Consider the following 18405-nt stretch of genomic DNA (forward strand, 5'->3'; position numbering starts at 1 on the left):
TACAAAATGTTCAAAGAGTTCCGCAATGTTCAAAGAATTGTATAACACCTAACACTGAAAGGTTGCAGGAAACCAATCATGGGTCATGTGGTTTTCCACGATCTTCCTGCTGGAGAGGGGCACAGCTGGCAGATCTGCATCTATCCAACCATGTGTCCTACAGATACTACTCACAAAGGCATCCACTCAACATTGTAATGCAAAGTCTTGGACCTAAGTGTTGAACAGAGGTAGGTGAGTGAGCGATGGTCTGTTCTTATAATGGAATAGTGGTGCAGAATAGTGGGGACTGTGTAAGATACATTGTTAACAGACAATAGCAAAGTGTAGAATTATGTATAATATTCTACAGTTTGTGTAAAACAGAAAAATTTATGTACATATTAGCTTGTATGCAAATAAGTGCCTGAGGAAGGAATATCCAGAGAAATGAAAACATTGGCTGCCTCCAGGGAGGGGAGATGAGAGGCGGAGGGACAGGGTAGGAAGGAGACTTTCACTTTATGCCATTTTCACCTTTTAATTGTGAGCCATGTGGATGTATTACCTTAAATAAAATTTAAATTTTAAGGGGTGCCTGGGTGGCTCAGTGGGTTAAGCCACTGCCTTCAGCTTGGGTAAAGATCTCAGGGTCCTGGGATCAAGCCCCGCATTGGGCTCTCTGCTCAGCAGGGAGCCTGCTCCCCACCTCTCTCTGCCTGCCTCTCTGCCTAGTTGTGATCTCTCTCTCTCTGTCAAATAAATAAATAAAATCTTTAAAAATAAATAAATAAAATTTAAATTTTAAAAAGACATGAACAGATATTCTTCCTAAAAATGTCCATTTTGCAGAAAAAAATAATAATAAGTCTCTATGAGTAACTAGATACCCAGAGTCTCTGATAAAAATCTTAACCTAAGGAGTCTTGATTATAACTGATAGACTCCACCTGTTGATCTAGTCGTGTTTTGGATAATGACGTATTTTCAGCTCTCAAATTCTAATAAATTATTTCCAGATAGGATCCAAGATTTGAGCAGTAAGATTTTACGGCTGGTAGTCATGTGGTTCGTGCCTTTTACTATCATGGGATTTACTTCTTTGTCCTTACAGAGGCGGTCAGGAGTATAAATTCAGTCCCTAACGTGCATTTAAACAGCTATGCTCCACTTCCTTAAACTAATCAGAACCAACAAAAACACCAGCTAGAAACCACGCCTTCATTTTAAAATTCCAGGAGAAGGATCTTTAAGAAGAATGTATCTGTGGTCCCATAAAACATGCTAAGCAGTAGATCGCATCTGTTGCTTCATTTATAATCTATGAGATGACTGCCTCTTCATGGCTTTTCTACAGCCCCAGCCGGTCCCTCCTGCAGGGCCTCCATCACATTCTTGACTTGGAATTTCCCTGCTATTGCCAATTTCACAGAGAACTCGTATATTTGGCCAGACCCAGAACCCCCAGGGTGGGGAGGAGGAAACACAAGATTGTAATCATTTTAAGGTAATTGTTAATTTATTAAAGCAAACCTTGTCAATCAGAGTGTTTACCACTCTCCCTTTTGTGAGTCGTTCTGAATAGACATACCAGATTTCCTCCAAGGGACCTTTTTAGGCAAGTACAGAGCTTCAAACAAAGAACTCCTTCCAGAAGGGCCCGAAGTACAGACTCTTAAGTGATTCTTGGGGCTAGTGGCAGGATGCCAGCCACAAAGAACACATTCTCTTATTGATTAGGAATCTTGAATGAAATTCAAGAGGTGCAGGTGTTGGGCAGTTCTGGAGACAACATTCAGACAGAAGAGCCCCCCTGCTTTTCCCTGTGGCTGCATAGGAGTCTAGTGGGCAGAACGAGGCGTGCCCACTTCGGCAAAGAAGCATGTCTCCTGCATGTGTATCACCTGACCGCCGTGGCTTTTTGTCATTTCTCCCATCCCTCTTCTGTTTTCAAGGTCTCGACAAAAAGAAAAATAAACATGCACTTTTCTTTTTAATGCTCGATTTTCCTGATGATTAAGGGCTCATAAAACAGATTGAAAAAACAACTCACAGTTCATCCTGAAATTCAGCTTTCCTGCTAGAAAACAGGGAAACTGAGCAGATAGGCCTGGCAGGCAAGGCTGGGGATTCTCCTCTGGGTGCTGCAAGCCCAGACTAGCCAAGGTGCCCAAGGTCACTGCACGTTCTGCGGGACGCGTGGGGCAGACAACGTGAGTGGGCACAGAACTTGTCCACGGTGTCCTGTCACCAGTGCGGGCTGGTACCCTTCCCAATCATTCGCCTTTCAGTCCACTCAATATGTCGTGTGTCTTGTCTGATTGCACCATTGTTGCCCCACCGGCCACAGTGCTGAGGAACTAAATCAAAGTCATGCACGTTAGCTTGATCCTTGTACGGGGACCAGGAGCCCAGGTAGCCTGATGCAGGCTGGTTTCCATGGGCTGGGCACAGACAGGGTGGGCCAAAGCTCTCCTCTCCTGGGTATTAGAACCAGGAGCTGCAGACAGACTGGTGGCTAGCAGAGGGGACCTGGCTTCAAGAATCACACGAGGAGGAACAGTGCAGCCCTGATGGGTCCTTTGCAAGCCCGAATTGTGGAGAAACAGAAAATGTAAGGAGAAGGTGTGAGAAGGTGAGAAACTACAGAAGAGGGCGCCTGGGTGGCTCAGTGCGTTAAGCCGCTGCCTTCGGCTCAGGTCATGATCTCAGGGTCCTGGGATCAAGTCCCACATCGGGTTCTCTGCTCAGCAGGGAGCCTGCTTCCTCCTCTCTCTCTCTGCCTGCCTCTCTGCCTACTTGTGATCTCTCTCTCTGTCAAATAAATAAATAAAATCTTAAAAAAAGAAAAGAAAAGAAAAGAAACTACAGAAGAGGGCGTGAGGAAGCTGACCAGTCCCAACTGCAGAGCAAAGCTTCCAGAGGTTCGGCTCCTGTGGCTGAGCCCTTTGGACCTGCCTTGATTACAGAATAATCCTCACTCTTACTGTTTCCCAGCTTTGCTTATGTATAGGTGCAGGTGTTTCCTTGCAAGGAACTTGGTTTTTGTTTTTGTTCGTTTGTTTTTTGAGCAGTCTTGGTGAGTCTCTGTTCTTTATATTCCCACATCCTAAGTAATACAATGCCCTCCCAGTCCCTCTGTCCCCACAAATGGACAAAACTGAATCAGAATGAACTGTTATTTTAATTTTTTTTTAATTAAAAGATTTTATTTATTTATTTATTTGACAGAGAGAGAGAGAGACACAGCGACAGAGGGAGCCCAAGCAGGGGGAGTGGGTGAGGGGGAAACAGGCTTCCCAGCAGAGCAGGAAGCCCAACGTGGGGCCCGATCCCAGGACCCTGAGATCATGACCTGAGCCAAAGGCAGATGCTTAATGATGGAGCCACCCAGGCACCCCTGAACTGTTATTTTTAACTTGACCATGTGTTGTGAGAAGTCTTCTAAATATCACTGAAACGTCATAGAATTTCCTTGCGAGGTAACCAGACTTCTGGTCAGTTGTCATCAAAAAGCACAGTCCAACGTGTTGCTCTCCGGCCAAACAAGTATCAGCACAGAAACCCACTGTGAAGTTGAGCGGCATTGTCTCCCAGTCCGCCTTCCCTGGAGCCGCGCCAGCCCTGGCCCTTGGGCTTTTACGCCTTTCCAGCAGACCCTCAGTGAGTTCCAGCGACGGCTCTCACTGTCTCTGTCCCAAATCCATTTCTCAAGAGCACAGACATATTGGAACTGTCAAAAGGTCCTGAGAATGAGCCACAGAAAAGCAGGCAGCATCGTTTAGAGTTCTGCTTGTTCTGTGACATTTTAAAAAGAGCACATCTGTCATCAAGATAAAAAAACTGCAAAGCTGAGCTCTTCGGTCTATCTCGAGCGAAGACGACCCTGCCGTTGAACCATCTCCCAGGGCTATCAAGAAACAAGAAATGCAGGCCATTTCAACAACTTCAGTTCCCTTCTGCCTATACCTTTCATGCTCCTATGGCTTTGAACTGTTCCTGAAGGGTTTTTCCATGGCAGCTACAGCCAGAAGGGGGGTTAGCCCCACGGCAGCCATGGACCTAAGGACCCTACCCTGGGGAGCCCTGGCATTTCAGGTCCCACGGGAAGGCACTGGCTGTATCTTGAACCCTCTGAGCCCTCCACCACCCCGCGGAGTTCCTCACCTGAGCTGGATGGTGGTGGCGTCTGTTCCTGCCGTTGGGGACCTGGGCCAAGCTCCATTCCCATCTCTGCGCTTAGGGGAGGTGATGAGAGCTGTCACTCTTTCGAGGTCCTTGCCAGGAGCGCTCATGGGTGAACACTGAGAAAGGTCCATTGTGTCTGACCTCTAGCCGCTGGCTTTATCTCAGAGCACAGACAGCCTCTCGGGCACCATCTTTCCTGGGTCGTGGTTTGGTGGTCAGGCTGCTGTTGGAAGGGTGAATGCCGTGACACTTGTCACCACCCGGCATGCAGCTTCCATGGTACTCAACCGGGGTTTTCCCCTCTCCCTTCTCTCTTTGTTTTCCCTGGGGTCATCCAGAAACCTGGGGACAAGAAAGAAATCAGAAGGCTGTAATGCCGGCATCGTTCCATTGACAATGTGTCTTAGGTGTGTGGTAGGGAAACGAGAAAGAAAAACGGGGCTCTCTTCTCACACTCTCTGCAGCTGGAGTTACCTGCCAGCCGCCATGCTTGCGGCCACACAAGGGTTACACGGTGGTCAGAACTCACTGGGCTGATCAAAAGGAACGAAATCTGGCCATTTGCAACGGCGTGGGTAGAGCTGGAGGATATGATGCTGAGCGAAATAAGTCAGTCGGGGGAAGAAAAATACCATATGATCTCACTCATATGTGGAATTTAAGAAACAAAACAGATGCACAGAGGGAAAGGGAGGGAAAAATATAAAAACAGAGAGGGAGGCAAACCATGAGAGAGTCACCTCCAGGGAGAAAACTGAGGGTTGCAGGAGGGAAGGTGGGTGGGAGATTGGGGTAACTGGGTGTTGGGCATTAAGGAGAGCACTTGATGAATCACTAAATTCTACCCCTGAAACTCATAATACACTATATATTAATTAAATTGAATTTGAATTAAAAAATAAAAGAAAAAACTCATTGGGCTGAACACTCAAAACCCACGCATTTTGTCATATGTTCACTATGTCTTCAGAGTTCTTTTTTTTTTTTTTTTTCAATAAAAGTTAAGCCCCCAGAACAGTACCACATCCTGCAATGTTAGGGTGGAAATAAATTCGCCTTTCTCATGGACTCTGTGACTTGGACCTTGGGGCGCTGGTGTTCCTTCCCACCCCAACTTCTCACCCTGTCTCATTTGGCCAATGTGCAGCCTGCTGGCCGATTCCTCTCTCCCTGGTCCTGGCACCAACCCTTCATCTTGCTCGTGGCCACCAACTGACCTTTCAAAATGCAAATATTTCCATGTTACTCCTTGCTTAAAGTCCTCAGTGACTTCTCATCTGCTACTGAGAGGGCAAAATCCAAGGTCCGCGTGGTATATGAAGCCGTCCTCCGTGAGCTGACTCCTGCTGCCTGGCTCCCATCTCCCTGCTCCTGAAATACAAACTGCTTACAATGCCCCACACTCCCAGTTTGTCCTCTGCCGGAATTGCCCTTTCCAAAATTACTCAGTTGAAGTCGGTGCCAAGACAAACACATAACCGTGCTTCTGGGCTTCCGAAACAGTGGCCGAGTGTTGTACGTTCTCCTTCAATAAAGACATTTCCCTCATTTTGTATCCGAGCCTGTGGTGAAGGTAGAGAACTGTGCTGGGGGCCACAAGCCAACATTTAAGTGCAGGTTTTGCCCCTTGCTGATGACACGTCCTTGGGTTGGTCACTTAGGATGCCTGAACCTTCCTCTCTTTTGTGTAAAGCCAGGGTTATAATTATTGACCTTAAAGGAGGAGGAACGCATGAACTGTTAGATGTCAGGCAACTTGGGGAACTGTTCAAGGCTGCACAAACGCATTCTGATCTTTTTTTTTTTTTTTTTTTTTTTTTAGATTTTATTTATTTATTTGACAGAGAGAGAGAATGGGAGACCAATAAGCAGGCAGAGAGGCAGGCAGAGAGAGATGGGGAAGCAGGCTCCCTGCTGAACAGAGAGCCTGATGAGGGGCTCTATCCCAGGACCCTGAAATCATGACCTGAGCCGAAGGCAGAGGCTTAACTTACTGAGCCACCCGGCACCCCACGCATTCTGATCTTAAGGCAACCCACGTGCAGTGACCAAAAGCTGCAGAGTCTGTTGTGGGCCTTGGGCAATGTTTTGCTGCCTGGTTTCTGTTTGAGAGTGTCTTGAATCCTGGGAAGAATTTTCTGTGGCCAGCTCTGACTGTTTCATCCAACACCATGAGGACTCCTTCTCCAAGGGCAGATTTATAAGAACACAGCATCTGCCCTTCATTATGGTTAATGGTAATGGGAGCTAGATGTGCTCCAACATGGACAGGCTGGGGAAGGATTTAGGACACAGTGGACAGAGCCCTGGATGCAAGAGAATGATGTTCTAATTCTCTGCTACCAGCTTGACTTCCCTGGTCTTAATTCTCTCATCTCCCAGGGCTCAATTAAATTAGTGCTAGCGGCCCTTCTAGTTCTTATGTTCTATGTGTGGCCAAGATAGAGTGGTGCAAGATGGGTGCTTTAAAAACTGAGTTTTGGGGCTCCTGGGTGGCGCAGTTGGTTATATGTGACTCTTGGTTTTGGCTAGGTCGTGATCTGAGGGCCGTAAGATCAAGCCCCCTGTCAGGCTCCACGTTCAGTGCAGAATCGGCTTAAGATTCTCTCTCTCTCTCTCTCTCTCTCTCTCCCTCTGCCCCTCCCCACCACTCACTCTCTCTCTCTCTCAAATAAATAAGTAAATCTCAAAAAATAAATACAAACTGAATTTTTAAAAGATTTTATTTATTTATTTAACAGAGATCACAAGTAGGCAGAGAGGCAGGCAGACAGAAAGAGAGGAGGAAGCAGGCTCCCCACTGAGCAGAGAGCCCAGATGTGGGGCTCCATCCCAGGACCCTGAGATCATGACCCGAGTTGAAGGCAGAGGCTTTAACCCACTGAGCCACCCAGGGGTCCTATGAACTGAATTTTGGATAACAACCATCATTAGCTCCAGGATCAATCAAGCCACAGATATTAATTGATCTATAATGTGTTCAGCATGTAGTCCACTCTAACTATTCTTTTTTTTTTTTTTTTTAAAGATTTGATTTATTTATTTGACAGAGCAAGATCACAAGTAGGCAGAGAGGCAGGCAGAGAGAGAGAGGAAGGGAAGCAGGCTCCCTGCTGAGCAGAGAGCCCGATGCGGGACTCGATCCCAGGACCCTGAGATTGTGACCTGAGCTGAAGGCAGCGGCTTAACCCACTGAGCCACCCAGGCGCCCCACTCTAACTATTCTTACCAGAAGTACCATCATTGAAATACACTGATAGCTCGATCTGTCTATTCAGATGCCAATTTCTCAGGAGAAATCTCCTTTTTGCAGGACCAAGTGGTGCCTCCATTTAGAAGAGCTACCATTGATGCTTGAACAACACAGACTGGGTCTACTCACTTAAATATGCAGATTTTGTTCAATAAATACCATACAGTACTGTAAATGTATTTTCCTTATGATTTTCTTTTTTTAAAAAGATTTATTTACTTATTTGAGAGAGCAAGAGAGAAAGAGAGAGAGCATTTGCATGAGTGGGGGGAGGAGCAGAGGGAGAGGGAGAGAGAGAATCCTCAAGCAGCCTCCCTACTGAGCACGAAGTCCAAGTCCAACCACCCATGAGATCATGACCCAAGCCAAAATCAAGAGTCAGACTCTCAGCCTACTGAGCTACCCAGGCACCCCTCCTTATGATTTTCTTAACAACAGTTTCTCTTCTCTAGCTTACTCTATCGTAAGAGTACAGTGTGTACTACATATACACAATTTGTGTTAATTGACTATTTACGTTCTCAGAAAGGCTTCCAGTCAACAGTAGGTATTAATGGTTAGGTTCTGGTGGAATCCAAAGTTATATGTGAATCTTTGTCTGTGTGGGGGTCCAGGGCTCCAACCCCTGTGTTCATGGGTCAACTATAGTTAGAAACTAGTTATAGTCACTGCCTCTGGGAGCAGGGCTTGATGGGACAGGGACAGGAGACCACCATGACTTCCTTCTTTCCAGCTTTCCTTCCTACTTTTGAATTTTGTACTGTTTACATCAATTAAACTCTAAAATAATCACTTGAGTATTTGCTGATCTAATGATATGGTGTCTGGAATTGCTTTAAATACTCAGGGGTGATTGGGGGGGATGAAGTAGGATCAGTCATGTATTGATCATTATTAAAGCTGGGTGATGGCCACATGGCAGGGGGCACACCGTTCTTTCTATTTTCAGAGACATTTGAAAAGTTCCATTATGATAATTTTAAAATAATAAACATTTCAACTTGTTGAAAAGCACACCTAAAATTAGCCATATGCTACAAAATTTTGCTTTATTTCACCTTTTCCTTGAAATTTTTGTTCCTATAAATGAAAACAAGATGAAAGTTCCCTATGATGAATCGGTTATATTATTCCAAGAGGAATTCGAGAAACCAGGAATGAGACTGGAGTCAGATGTCAGGCTCCCCCAACACCAAACCAAATGTCTGTGTCTCTCTGCCCAAATGTATATGTTGAAATCCTAACCCACAAAGTGATGGTATCAGGAGATGGGACCTTAGGGAGGGGGTGAGGATGATCATCACCCTCTCTAATCCCCTCATGAATATAGGATTAGTGTCCTTACAAAAGAGACCTCAAAACTCTCTTTCTGCCATGTGAGGACACAAGGAAAAGTCAGAATCTGTAACCCAGAAGAGGGTGGTCACCAGAACCTGACCACTCTAGCATCCTGATCTCGGACTTCTGGCCTCTAAGACTGAGAGAAGAAATTTCTGTTGTTTATAACAACCCCCCCCCCCGCCCACCCAGCCCAGTTTGCCGTGGTTACAGCAGCAAGAATGGACCCAGGAGACCCCCTTAATTCCTGCTGAGTGGCAAAGCCCGCTAAGACAATTACTCTGGGTCATGATCCTCTTTTTTAAGATTTTATTTATTTATTTTATTTATTCATTTGAGAGAGAGAGAGAGAGAGAGGGCATGTGCAATGGTGGGGGCAGAGGGAGAGGGAGAAGCAGGCTCCTCACCCAGCAGGGAGCCTGACTTGGGGCTCGATCCCAGGACCCTGGGATCATGATTGGGCTGAAGGCAGACACTTAACCATCTGAGCCAACCAGGCGCCCCTCCTCTCCTCTTCTTGACCAAGTGTCTCCACATAGACACTCTTGCCAGTTGAGAAGAATGTCATCATTACTGACTTTACTTTACATCATTACTGACTGGACAACCATCTTTGCTTCTTCTTTTCTTTGTTCACTGACTGTCCTTTAAGGAAAGGATGGACGAGGTCAGGCCATTAAGCAGACAGGGACTGTAAAATGGAATCAAAGGAGCACCCACAAAGTGCATTCTCCCTTATGAATTGGGAAAATGCACTTTTACAAGTGCTTAGCCAATGAAAGCTGGTGCTATTTTCCTCATTCACTTAGCAATGCGTACAGGAATGAATATGTAAACAAGGATTTCTGGTCTTTAAGAGCAACAGTCAATTTTTTTTTTAAAGATTTATTTATTTGAGAGAGCACATGAGCAAGAGGACATGTGGAGGGCCAGAAGCACGGGGAGAGAATCTTCAGCAGACTCCATACTGAGCGAGGAGCCCAGTGCCGGGCTCAATCCCAGGACCCTGAGATCAAGACCTGAGCTGAAATCAAGAGTAAGGAGTTAACCAACTGAGCCCCCCAAGTGAACCAACCGTAATAGTTTTCTTAAATCACCACTATAAACTCAGTGGCTTAAAACAACATAAATTTGTTCTTAGAGTTCTGGAGGTCAGAAATTCAAAACTAATTTTATTGGGCTAATACCAAAATTTCAACAGGGCAGTTTCGTTTCGGAGGCTCAGAGGGGAAGAATCCATTTCCTCACCTCTTTCAGCTCCCAGTAGCTGCCGGCATTCCTTGGCTTGTGATCCCTCCTTTAGCTTTGAAGGGCATCACTCCAAACTCTGGCTTCTCCAATGTTCTTGACCCTCTCCTGCTTCCCTCTTATAAGAACTCTGAGGGGCACCTGGTGGCTCAGTGGGTTAAAGCCTCTGCCTTCAGCTCAGGTCATGATCCCAGGGTCTGGGATCAAGCCCCGCATCGGGCTCTCTGCTCAGCGGTGAGCCTGCTTCCTCCTCTCTCTCTCTCTCTGTCTGCTGCTCTGCCTACTTGTGATCTCTGTGTGTCAAATAAATAAATAAAATCTTAAAAAGAGGGGCGCCTGGGTGGCTCAGTGGGTTAAGCCGCTGCCTTCGGCTCAGGTCATGATCTCAGGGTCCTGGGATCGAGTCCCGCATCGGGCTCTCTGCTCAGCAGGGAGCCTGCTTCCTCCTCTCTCTCTCTGCCTGCCTCTCTGCCTACTTGTGATCTCTCTCTGTCAAATAAATAAATAAAATCTTTAAAAAAAAAAAAAATCTTAAAAAGAAAAAAAAGAACTCTGAGATGACATTGGTCCACCCAGATAATCCAGAATCATCTCAAGACACTGAACTCACTCTAACGTACAAATTCTCTCTTCCACATAAGGTAATATTCACAGGGATTTAGTGGGGGGATGTCTTTAAGGGCCATTGTTCACTGACATCACCAACTGCCCAGGAGCATCTTGGGAAGCACCTGGCTGGCAGTCCGACCTGAGTCACGCTTCTCAAAGTTACATGCACCCAGGGCTGCTGGGCCAGGCCAGGCAGTTCTCTGAGCCAGAGGCAGAATGTGGAAGATGAACTTTATTTCATGAGAAGTGATTTAAGACATGACTTTGGTATTTACTTATTTATATTTTACCTTTTTTTAAAGATTTTATTATTTTATTTGAGAGAGAGAGAGAACACAAAGGGGAGGACTGGGAGAGGGAGAAGCAGCCCCCACCCCACCCCTCCACCCCACCCCACGTCCCCCTCCCACCCCACAAGGAGGGAGCCTGATGCCAGGCTCCATCCATCCCAGGACCCTGGGATCACAACCTGAGCGGAAGGCAGACACGTCACCACTGAGCCACCCAGGGGCCTGGCTCTAGTATTTAAATAAACATAGATATGTTATAGAATAGGATGGAAAATTCTGTGTTTGAAAAATAAAAATGTGAGTCTTCGAAAAGAAATGTACCCTCTCATGGTATGATTCTTTGGGTTTCATCCCAAGACCCTTGGGTTGGTTGGCTCTCCTCTACCGCTGCTGAAACCAAGTCCTCTACATGGGAGGGAGTGCGGGTCCAAGGGCTAACAACTTTTTAAAAGGACGAGGGAGCTGAGCAATGGCTGGGCCTCAGGGCCCCCAGACGGCTGGGAGTTTGCTGTGTGTTTGCCCCAGAGAACCAGCTCATGGGCAGGAGACGGACACCCGAGTGGGTGAAACCGAGTTGGAGAGAGCCCAATGTGTCTCCTTGGAGGAAGGAGCTGCGTCCCTGTGCCATCTGGAGGGCTCATCTCACGCACCGCGTGCCTCAGACCTCTCTGGGGGGGCAGGGGGGGTCTCAGAAAGGCAGATTTTCCTAAAGGGAATTAAATAAGAATGGAGGCCACAATTTGCCCACCGGCGAAATACCTGATTGTTTCCCTTTAAGAAGTCTCCCAAATTTCGCTTGTGAGAGCTCTAGCCCCCAGTGGGATGCTAATAGAGGGTGGGGCGTTGGGAGGGGATTAGGTTTAGATGAGGTCATGAGGGTGGGGCCCCTGTGATGGGATTAGTTAGCCTCAGTATAAGAGGAGGAAGGGGGACAAGGGCCACCTTCAGCTCTCCTGGGCCAGGGCACAACCCAGCAGGATTGGGGCTTCTCCAAACCAGAGAGAGCCCCCCACCCCACCCCAATACACACACACACACAAGGAATCTGCAAACACCTTGATCTTCAACTTCCAGCCCTCAAAACCGTGAGAAATGAATGCTTGTTGTTGAAGCCACCCATTCTCTGGTGTTCTGTTACAACAAACAGCCTGATCTGGCTCAGGTGATGAGGATTCTCACCCGGGAATGTTTACAAGCATTCGTATTAAAAAAAAAAAAAAATGGTAATGCTTATTTTAAAACACTGAGTTTGACTCTAATACCGGTTTTTGTAAAGGTTTTTCCGGCGAGATAAACACAACACCAGGCAAAGTGGGTGCCAGGCAAGATTTATTAAAAACGCTCTCCGGCGAAGTTTCAGGGCTCAGGAGAAGGGGAGCCAGGAAAGTTGCGCCGGGAGGAGGTGGGCACCCTCGGGCGAGGTTCCGCCACTCTGGAAAGCAGAGTGGCGGAAGTCGCGCCCAAGGCAGGGAGGAGGGGGCTTTTAAGGGGTCTCGGGGGAAGCTCAGGGGTCTTTTGGAAGTTTCCCTTATTTGGATATCCCGCCGCTCATCAGGATCCCATTGGCCCACAGGAGCCCGGGGCGGGGGTCTCAGATTCCTGCTTGGGCCTTTGTTCTCCTGTCCGAGCTCAGGTCTTGTGGCGGGAACTTTCGCCATCTTTAGTAGCCCTTCCTGCCAGCCCAACAGTTTTCCTTTGGAAGACCATGTCCTTCAGGATTTGACTCATTTGAGAAAGTAAGTCATCCATACTCTAGTCCTCCTCCTCCTCTTCCTCCCCTCCCTCTCCAATACCCTAGATTTTCTTTGCTGCTCCCTAAAGCAGTGATCCTTAACTAGGGGGGTGAGCTTCTTCTTGGGATGAGATCTGTGACATTCCTTCAGAAGATAAATATGTAAAACTACAGACCATGTTGGGATGGTAGAAATCAGAAATGGATACAAGCCTCAGCCTGGGTGAACCACTCCCAGTGGTGCCTGATCACCTGCATGTGTTTATAGTTGGAAGGTTCTAGAATCCAACCTGCCCAGTACAGGTGGGTTAGGAATGCCGGTGAACAGTGTGTCCTGGTGGCCTGCATGCAGCAGAGGGGAGTGGTTCCCACCCTGGTGGGTGGTCGGGGTCACCCTGCAGCTCACACATGGTTGCATGGTCTGGAATGCTGCCGCTTTGTTTGAATTCAGTCAGCTCTGACTGTGACCATTTGGGGAATATTTTACTTCCTCAAAAAGAATTCTATGTGTCTCCCAGCATGACTTGTGATTTTCTGTGTGCCAAATGAAAGGCATGCACAGAACAGTAACTCTGGTTATGCTAGGTAGCCGGAGTATCAAAGTGTGGGAATGGGGAGTATCTTATGCTTGAGAAGTGCTTGCTCAAGCATCCTTTCCAGTTGCCTATTTGTGGGTCAAGAAAAAGAAACTCCATTCAGTAGCTGGAAAATTACTTAAAACTTAGATATTGGCAAATGGCAAAAAAAAAAAAAAAAAAAAAGTTGGAAGTAGGAGTACAAAAGAGGTTTTGACAAGCTCCCTTGTGTAACAGCATGACCCATTTCAGAATTCATGAGGTTCCCAAAACGAGGTTTGCACGATGCACAGATGCTTCAAAGCATCTGTGAAGCAGCAAATACACTGAAATCTTATTTGAAGCAAAACCACATTTGCATGACGAACGTTGGCACACGGCTCTAAACAAAGGCCAGACCCTGGAACTTGCTGGCCAGACCCTGGAACTTGCTGAAAACCCCGGGGGGAGGCAGAGCAGGGTGAACGGTTAAAGCAAGGGGGCCCAGAGGCAAGATGGTGAACGTCTCTCCAAGAAAGCTAGTCTTCCTTTTCTATCCACCTGGTATACCTTTTGCGTTATCTTAGCCCAGGTAATCTGGCAAAGACCAAAGTCCCGGGGCGTCTGGGTGGCGCTGTCCGTTAAAGCCTCCCGCTCTTGGTTTCTGCTCAGGTGGTGACCTCAGGGTCCTGGGATGGAGCCCCGCCTCTGCCTCCACTCGGGATAGAGTCTGTTTAAAATTCTCTACCTCCGCATCCCTCTGCCCGGGTCCCCACGTGCATACACACACTCTCTCTCTCACAATAAATGAATGAATTAATGAATTAATTAATTAATCCAAAGTCTCTTATGCCAGTCTGTAAAGCTGTGTCATCCAGTATATCTTTATTTTTTTTAAGAATTTATTTATTTGGCAGAGAGAGATCACAAGTAGGCAGAGGCAGGCAGAGAGAGAGGGGGAAGCAGGCTCCCTGCTGGGCAGAGAGCCCGATGCGATGCGGGGCTCAGTCCCAGCACTCTGAGATCATGACCTGAGCCGAAGGCAGAGGCTTAACCCACTTAGCCACCCAGACACCCTCTTTTTTAATTTATTTTTTTAAAGATTTTATTTACTTGAGAGAGTGTGCCTGAGCAAGAGAGAACACAGGAAGGGGGAGGAGTCTGACCAGGGGTGGGGTCAGAGCAGGGGGAGGCGCAGACTCCCTGCCTGCTAAGCAGGGAGCCCACTGTGGGGCTGTATCCCGGGACTCCAGGATCCTGAGCCCAAGGCAGGTGCTCAACCGACTGAGCCACCCAGGTGCCCCTCCTGTGTATATTTAAAATGGCTTATTGTGTCCATCTCATTTGTCTTAACGCTCCATGTAAATGGCATATAAACATTTTTTTTTTTTTTTTTGGTCACATCGGATACAATTTATGCCAAGGTTAATAGTAGCCACATTTGCAGGTCACAGCTTCAGGCTTTTTTTGTTTTGTTTTGTTTTTACTAAATTAATTTTCTCCATGGGGAGGTCAGTTGTTTCATCTGTGTTTGATTTCATAACTCATCAGGTGCAAGCTCTATATTTACTTTCTAGGTTCCTACTCCTTAGGTAATATTTTTCATTTTCCTATTCAAATGTTGCTAAGTCATTAACAAAGAGTAGTTAACAATATGCTGCGCAAACTGCTTTTACGGAGCTAATGGTTTCAGCAGCGAGAATAATGGTTCCATTTTTACATCCAAAGTTTCTCATTTTTCGGCTACTATGTAAAGTTTCTCATCCCTAATCCACATTAAATAAGTCAACATTTTGATCTTATAGGGGAGGCGTTTTTGTTTGCTTTTTTGGAAAAATTATGATAAAATCCCACATTTTAAAAATGAACAGGGACTACAAAGATGTCTTCACATGCGATATTCGTCCGTTTCACATCAGTGACAACTTGACCCTCTTTGGCCAGATCTCAATTCTGAGCAGATTCTTCTGATGACTGCTGAACTTTGTAGGATTTCACAGCAGATGAGACAAAATTGATCTGGGTGCTTTCCTTATATATTTACATAGTCAAAGTGGTTCTGAACACAGGCTGCCTCTAAACTTAATTATCTGGGGCACAAAACACCAGAGAGTTTGAGAAAACCCTGTGCCTGTGACAGCTGTCTCACATAGCTTCCCATTATTTTACACGATGTCTTCATTTTAGAGAGTATTTCTGGTCCATGACAAGAAGGCAAATTAAAAATGTATGCAAAAACCCACAACTCATTTAACCAACCGGGCCTCTATTTTTATTTTTGTAATTACACAAGTAAAAAACGAACTCATGATCATTGCAAAAAAATGCAGCAGCACAAAACTATATGGAGTGAGAACTTCTTCACATACTCTCCTCCCCTCTTACCCCTCCCACGGATCCTTCCAGACTTTTCTTAGAGGATTCATAAATTCCATAGATAACCTCCCACTCCAGCCCCGAGAAAAACTGATCCCTCCTTCTCCGTCTCACTCGCCAAGATTACAGAACCAAAAAGAATTTGAGTCTGGAGCACTTGTTCAAGTGGGAAAGGAGGTGCAATTTCACAAAATAAAGGGGGAAATCCCAGCAGGGCCATGCACTCCGGGAGGCAGTTTGAAGAAGGGAGTCCGCGGGGCTGGAGGTGGGGTCTGAGGGAGGGGCCAGCAGAGGGAAGTGTTTGAGCAGTGATGAGAACCTGAGCAGAATCTGAGCGGAGTCTGCTTACACAAAGGGCTCGGACCACACCTTCCCAAGGAACAGCGCCCCCCACCCCCCGCCCCATTAGAATCAACCTTTTCAGGTCCAGGAGAAGGTGTAAGGGAGCAAGAATTCTTTTATGCCTTCATTTCCTTCCTGTAACTGTATCCAGCCTATGCTACCTTGGGTGCGAGGCTGTAGGAGGTTCAAAGTGACCCTCAAGGCAGGCTCAAGGAGGTGGCCCCATGGCAAACTGGAGGGGGCACAGCTGAGAAGATTCCAAGCAGGGCAGGCTCATTGGACAGGGTGTGGACCTTGGCTTTCCTTAAAGTTAGGAGGAAGCTGCTCTCTTTTTGGAGAAAGAACAAAATTCAACTGAGTGAATTTTAATGATCTTACTGGCTTTGGTCAATGATTCATGAATCAGGCAGCAGCCCATCCGGCAGATAGAAAGGAGCAGTGAGTAGCGGTACACAGTGGAAGCCTCCTAGGCAGAGCGCACTGGGAACAAGGAAGTTAACACGCAGGTCACAAAAATCAGATTGGTTATTGCAAGGTCACCTTCCTTTAGGGGTCTATCAGGCCGATGACCTCACTAGTGCCGATCAGGCGATTCCTGATTGACGGGTTTAAGATTCCATTTCTGGGAGAGCCAAAACCGTTGTTAAGTCACAGTTTGGGGATGTAGCGTTTAGCATAAAGAGGGAAATTCCAGACGTGGCCAGGCACTCCAGGGGGCAGTTTGAAAAAGGGAGAGGGTGGGGTTGGCGGTGGGGTCTAAGGGAGGTGCCAGAAGAGGGTAGCGTTTGAGCAGGTGAGGAGAATCTGAGCAGAGTCTGCATAGACAAAGGGCATGGACCATACCTTTCCAAGGAACAGCGCCCCCTCATTAGAATGAACCTTTTCAGGTTCAGGAAAAGGACTCCCTTTGGGGGCTGCTGTTTTGTTTTAACTTTTGTTTGTTTGTTTGACCTATGTCTGTGTGATGCGTGTGTATGTGTGTGTGTGTAAGTAAGATATTCCTTTTTCTTAGATTTTATTTATTTATCTATCTGACAGAGAGAGACACAGCGAGAGAGGGAGCACAAGCAGGGGGAATGGGATAGGGAGAAGCGGGGCAGGCTTCCCACCCAGCAGGGAGCATGATGCGGGGGCTGGATCCCAGGACCCCAGGATGTGGACCCAAGGGGAAGGCAGCCGCTTAATGACCGAGCCACCCATGCAGCCCTGATTCCTTTTTTTTAAACCATGCTTGTGCACACACACATTTTTTAAACATGAATGGAATCCTTGAATCTATTTTTCTGTGACTGGGTTTTTTCACTTAAGACACTACGGTATTTCATGTCCGTATATGGAGAGTCACCTCTCCTTTTAAACACATGCTGCCCATCTTTTAAAATTAAAAGATGGTTGTTTGTTCGTGCACTTGTTGATTTAGGGTTAGGAGGCTGGCCATGGGAATGACCAGGAGAGGACCCGGGAGACAGAGGCTGATCAGGCCACATGCCTGACTGTGTGGGGACTTGTGGGAGGGAGCCTTGCTATGGAACAAGAGATGTCAGAGGCCGGGGACACTAATGTCACTTGTCCTCAGCCTCTACATTTCTGCAGAAAAAGTTAAGGAAAATCCCCAAATTCCATCCTTTCGAAAAATGTCGCCATGTCATTTTAGGTTTCCATGGCACAAGCCTAGCAAAACTTCCGAGATGTTTTAATGATGTTAAACGCCTTTCCCTTCCTTTCTTTTTTTTTTTTTCTGAACGAATCAAAAACAAACTTCAAATGTTTAGAATGTCAACTTCATCCCAGTTCAATGCTTTTATATGTGTTGCTGAAAAAGAAACTCCCAGAAGTAAACATGTCAAAATGATCTCTGTGAAAGGAAAAGAAAAAGCTTTTTTCAAATGTCAGTGGTCAGGAATAGCCTTGAAATAGAATCAGAGCCTTTGAAAATCCTGTTTCATAAAATTAATTGTCCCAAGATCACAGTTGGGTATTCATTTCATTGAACTTTCGAGCAGCCTCAGAGGTAATGTTAACTGGTCATTTATTTTCCGTAAGAATGGCACTGACTCTTCTTAATAGTTAGCCTGAGGAACTTAATCAAGGGGACCAACACCAGGAACTCGGGGACAGGACTCCAAGCAGATGTGTTGGTCCCCACTCCAGTCTGAACTCTTCTCCAGGACACTTCTGGTTTTTTTTTTTTTTTTTTTTTTTTTGCCTTAGAATTAACTTGTTTGAACAACTGCCAAGACATCAGGGGACACCTAGGAGCCAGAGACGGAGAAACAATTTTTAATCTTCCTCACGTCAGTGCAGAGAGGATTTCACAAAAATGTCATTCTCTTGGCAAAATGCCAGTGCCTTTTTTCAATTGTAAAACGGTATTTCCAAATTCTCCTCACCAGTATGGGGTAACAGAGGACCCACAGGAATGGCTCCTCCCCTAGAGTCTGAGAGGGAGGAACTATTTGGGGAAGGGGAAGAAAATTCTAGAACAGCATTTTCTAC

The 18405-nt window shown here is 46.5% G+C and overlaps 1 long non-coding RNA gene across 1 annotated transcript; it reads right to left on the reverse strand.

Moving 5' to 3' along the window:
• Positions 1–3167: 3167 nt before the first annotated feature.
• On the reverse strand, positions 3168–5661 carry LOC131811676 (uncharacterized). The gene is made up of 3 exons (XR_009346070.1): positions 5385–5661; positions 4147–4509; positions 3168–3889 (listed from the first exon to the last, which is right to left on the reverse strand). It is a non-coding gene; the product is annotated as an uncharacterized LOC131811676 (long non-coding RNA).
• Between the last annotated feature and the right edge of the window lie 12744 nt (positions 5662–18405).

The sequence above is a fragment of the Mustela lutreola genome, chromosome 11 (genome assembly GCF_030435805.1).
Source record: "Mustela lutreola isolate mMusLut2 chromosome 11, mMusLut2.pri, whole genome shotgun sequence".
NCBI classification, from domain to species: Eukaryota; Metazoa; Chordata; class Mammalia; order Carnivora; family Mustelidae; genus Mustela; species Mustela lutreola.